The sequence below is a fragment of the Alosa alosa genome, chromosome 8, assembly GCF_017589495.1.
Source record: "Alosa alosa isolate M-15738 ecotype Scorff River chromosome 8, AALO_Geno_1.1, whole genome shotgun sequence".
Classification (NCBI taxonomy): domain Eukaryota; kingdom Metazoa; phylum Chordata; class Actinopteri; order Clupeiformes; family Clupeidae; genus Alosa; species Alosa alosa.
In genome coordinates this window covers 5,769,141-5,774,140 of record NC_063196.1, presented here as the reverse complement: position 1 = coordinate 5,774,140, position 5,000 = coordinate 5,769,141, and the positions used below count along the sequence as shown (strand labels likewise).

Sequence of the window (5,000 nt, the reverse complement as noted above, 5' to 3'; positions counted from 1 at the left end):
ACACTGATGTACTAACACTTTTGCACCCACTTCAGGCGTATTTGATTTCGCTACGTGCACATAAAAACATGGTGAGGTATGTACAAAAGGACCGCACTGAGGAAAAAGCGCAGAATGCCTGTTGCAGGAGCTGTGAATGGCTGTTTGCACTTTTCCGTGTCATGCATATGCATTCATAGGAGGGTCAGGGGAAAGTGGAAGTATCGCGCAAACACAGGGGAGGAGAAGTGCTAATAGCGATTGATTAGGTATTCCGCCATATGTATGAAAACAGCGCACGTCTGTTTTGCGGTGAAAAACTTGCGCCTGTTAAAAGCAGGTGTAATCCAAATCGCGGTTAAATGCGTCAACTAGGCTAGAGAAACTTTTAGAGACAGCTGAATCAATATTGAGAGCATTGTTTTTCTTCATTGTACTGTGTCAAAAGCAACGTTAACTTTTGTTTCCCTTTCTAATATCGTATTTTCACTTTCACAACATACACTTCCCAACCTGCTAGATTATTAAGTCATAGCCCTAGTCTACGTGCAGTAAATAGTTCAAGTATTTTTAAATAGATTAGTAGAACTACTAGGCCTACTTTGTATGTCGCTGCTCGTTGACATCTTATTATCATGTATGATCGCTAAACTTTGATTCTGTTTGATATTGCCATTGGTTAACTCTATTCAACTGCGCTTGTGGTTCAGCTGTGGGAACGCAATTAGTGTTGTAGAGGGGGCGGGGACGGGCGGTGATGAGCGCTGTTCACGTAATGAAGTGACAGCTTAGTAAATTCCACACAATATAGCAAAGCACAGCGTTCGCTTTCTGCGCATAGAAAAACTTGGTATTTGCGCTTTCTCTGTTAACCGGCCCAGAGAGAGAGAGAGAGAGAGAGTATGTGTGTAAAAGGGAAAGTGGGGACTTGTGAGTGGACTCCGGAATTTCACTCTGCTGTTTTGAACACTAGTGCATGCTGGGATAGGGTCCCACTCCCCCAGTGGAAACTTACCCTGCTTTTCCACACACACACACACACAAACACACACAAACACACACACACACACACACAAACACACACACACACACACACACACACACACACAAACTGCTTTTCCGCTAGTAAGTAAGCTGACCCCTTCTGCTCTTACACACAGCTGTGAGAGTGCTTCCATATACATCAGCGTAGGAGGATACCTGTGTGCTGACCTTTGCTGCTTTCAAACACCACACACACACACACACACACACACACAGAGTTAAGATTACTACCCTTCCACACACACCATTAACACTAGGAGACACCTGTGACCCAAAGGCTATGTCTCTCAAGCCCTCTCTATTTCTTTCTCTTTCTCCCACACACACACAAAGAGAGAGAGAGAGAGAGAGAGAGAGAGAGAGGGAGAGAGGGAGAGAGAGTGGGGGAGAGAGGGTTGAATTAGGCGGTTATTGATTGGCTTATACATCAATAAACCTTAAAATTCTGGCTTGATCAAAACACCATGCAGTCCCAATAAACTCTGCCGTTTAAGGCACTGCAAACCCAGGAGCTGAACCCTGAAAAGAGCTCTCTGAGCCCACTGGTACTGAAGTTGAACAACTCAATAACAAGGCGGCTAAATACCAAGTTCATGCCAGTTTTACTTTCCAAACAATTCAACTAATTTTCCGGCAGTTATGTGTGACGATGGCTCATAGACCAGACAGGGACAAACTGACCGAGCAAATATTGGAGAATAAAGTAAGGCCGAGACAGAGAGTGATAGAGAGAATAAAAGTGTGTGTGTTTGTGTGTGTGTGTGTGCAGAGGTGGGCACAAATACATCAAAAACTATTTTGTTACAAACTACAAATACTGGCTCATAAAATGTAACAAAATAAAATACAAAATACTGATGTGAAAAATGTATGTATAATTTGAAAATACAAAAATATCCACACAATAATCATGGTATACCAACTTTTTAAAAGAAACTACAAGGCATAATATTGAAAACGTATCCTCAAGAGTCAAGAAATACTATTTTCTGATTGGCTGGCAGAGGGCTATTCATTTTGTACATTGGTGCTCCTATGAAGTAGATCTGGTAAAAAATGTAAATAGCATCCCATATTGATGATTGAATTGACAAGAAGCAAACTTCGTAACAGTGGAATCAACTTTAACATAGCACAGTGTTTCTTAACTGGTGGGTCGGGACCCAATAGTGGGTCACAGAACCGTTCTGGGTGGGTCGCAGAGCTTGTGGTTAAAAATAAATAAAAAATCGGTAATTTAAAATGCTATCTTATCAGATCTAATATTGGACCTTTATTTTGGTAAACTTTATTCGTAGCCTACAGTACATATCAGTCATTGCCATGGACATAGACAATGTTTATGTGACAGGTCATGTTAGAGATCATTTTAGTGGTAAACGGAAGTAGGCTGCTACTCTGAATATTTGAAGTAGCCTGCAGTAGGCTCGGATATGGATTCACTTCAACTGAGGACAAAATAGGACAGAAAACCCATTGTGTGGTGTGCAGTCGATGGCTGGCACATGAGAGCATGAAACCATCAAAACTACAATGCCACATGGAAACAAGGCACCCCTGTCAAAGTCATACCTGTTGAGTACTTTGAAAGGTGACATAAAGAGTTGAAGACTTCACAAATGTAGGCTAATACAAAACAAGTAGGCCTACAGGCACTTCGCTTGTAGCTCACCATTTCCAATGGCTTGAACGCTAAAAAATATATATATATGGGTCGCAACTTTATGAACATGGGAAATTGTGGGTCCCAAAGTCAGACCAGTTGAGAACCACTGACATGGCATACTACCCACCATCATTTCTGTAACCAATGAATGTAGAATGACAAATTTAACAGGTCGGCCTCTTTTTAAACTGAACTGCATTTCCCTTTGTGTACTATAAATGCATGCCTATATTGCCTACATAAATGACTGGCAACATGGGGGACAAACAGAATAACATCCTGTAAGGTGTCCCGATATACAGAACTAATTAACTTGGTGGAGAAAACTCTTTCTGCATCGGGGAGGTCTTTGCGTCCGTCTCCTGCATTATTTCTGCATCCCCGGCAGATGTTATCCCTGGAATACATCCTCATGTCAAATCCATTAAGTGGTTTTAATACTGTCCTGTAGTAAGAATGAACATCAGCTATTAGGTACTCAAGGTCATGGGGTCAAAGGTCATCATACTGTATGGGGTCCATGTCCTAATGTTCTCCCTCAGTATCTTATCTGTATCCTTTTCACATTTTAGTCTTGACTTGACACACCTGCCAATTCAAGCTCCTGAAGATAGTTACTTTTTTTTTTTTTTTTTTTTTTTTTTTACTTTCAATGTTCTAAGGGGATGATGAAACAGAAAAGACAAGCGAAAAAAAAATGGGCTTACAACCCATGTTGACCATTTTGGCTCCCTCAGTTGACTTTTCTAAGTCCACCATGATTCTGGCCTTTGGCTCCCGGACCATGATAAGCATAGCTTATTGTAATGGTTAGTATATTTAACTGAGTGATGAAATGTTGGCTTATTAGAGAAAAAAACAGATTTGTCTTAAGTATTTAAGTATTTGAAATACTCTAAATACAATCCCTCAAAGTATTTTGTTACAAACTACATTATATTTGTTCCAATCCTGCAAAATACAAATTCCAAAATACGTTTTGTAATTAAATAAGTATTTCAAATACATTTAATTAAAATACTGCCCATGTCTGTGTGTGTGTGTGTGTGTGTGTGTGTGTGTGTGTGTGTGTGTGTGAGAGAGAGAGAGAGAGAGAGAGAGAGAGAGAGAGAGAATAAATGTGTGTGTGTGTGTGTACAGTATGTGTATGTGTGTGTGTGTGTGTGTGTGTGTGCGAGACAGAGAGAGAGAGAGAGAGAGAGAAGGTCAGGGTGAGGGTGAGGGAGGAGGTATGCTGTTAAGAGTATTTCATAAGAAGGGTGTGTAGAAGGGTTAAGTAGCCTACTTAACCCCTATAGGAAACATCACACTAAAGGAGCATGTGTGTGCCTGTATGTTGGGGGGATGAGTCTGAGTCTGTGAGTGTGTGTGTGTGTGTGTGTGTGTGTGTGTATGACAATTACCAGTTTATTAGAGAAAGTGGGTCTTTTGCCTACACAGTGAAACTTTCTGGGCTGGGCTTGTCTGGGTCTCCATAATATAAAATCACTGACCTTTAAAGAGATAATTTTTGTGGCAGCTAATGATGGTCTCTCTGGGCTTGTCTGTGGTGTGTGTAAACATGGATGTGGGTACTGTGTTCTCTGGTATTCAGTGACTTCATTTCTGTGCGTGTCTGTGTGTGTGTGTGTGTGTTTGTGTGTTTGTGTGCGTGCGTGCGTGCGTGCGTGCGTGCGTGCGTGCGTGCGTGCATGCGTGCATGTTTAGGCCGTGGAGACCATCCCTTGTTTTGTGTAGTTAATCTTGTGTTGACATGTACTGCTGTCATGGTGATACTCTGTTACATGGTGATACTCTGAACACTGTTTTGCTGATCCAGCAACTCCACCTAACTGTAACACACACACACACACACACACACACACACACACACACACACACACACACACACACACACACACACACACACACACACACACATACACATACACATACACATACACACACACTTAAACAACTACACTGAACGTGAGCACTGAAACACACAGGTTCTGATCCACAATCTCTTCTCTGTGAGGCGAATCGATGGGTGGGTGGGTACCTTCCCACCTTTGCCAGGCCAGGGGGCGATGCCACCCGTCTGCATACCTCCCGGCGCCTGCTGCCCATCCCAGACACCGTGGTAGTGCCCTGGCGACCCACGGTAACCTTAGCTCCAGGACTGGCATCTCTGCCAAACAACCACCAACGCAGCTGGGATCATCATGGTGTTAAATCTTCAGTCACTCACTCAGCGTTTACTCAAGACTCTGTTACTCTTTGTCCATCTCTCTCTTTCTCTCTCTCTCTTTCTTTCTTTTTTTCCAAAGCT

The 5,000-nt window shown here is 42.3% G+C and overlaps 1 protein-coding gene across 1 annotated transcript in view; it reads right to left on the bottom strand.

Annotated features, from left to right (window-relative positions):
- Window positions 1-5,000, bottom strand: part of usta (uronyl 2-sulfotransferase a) — a 91,654-nt gene that overhangs the window by 21,065 nt on the left and 65,589 nt on the right. The gene's annotated exons all lie outside the window — the stretch shown is intronic.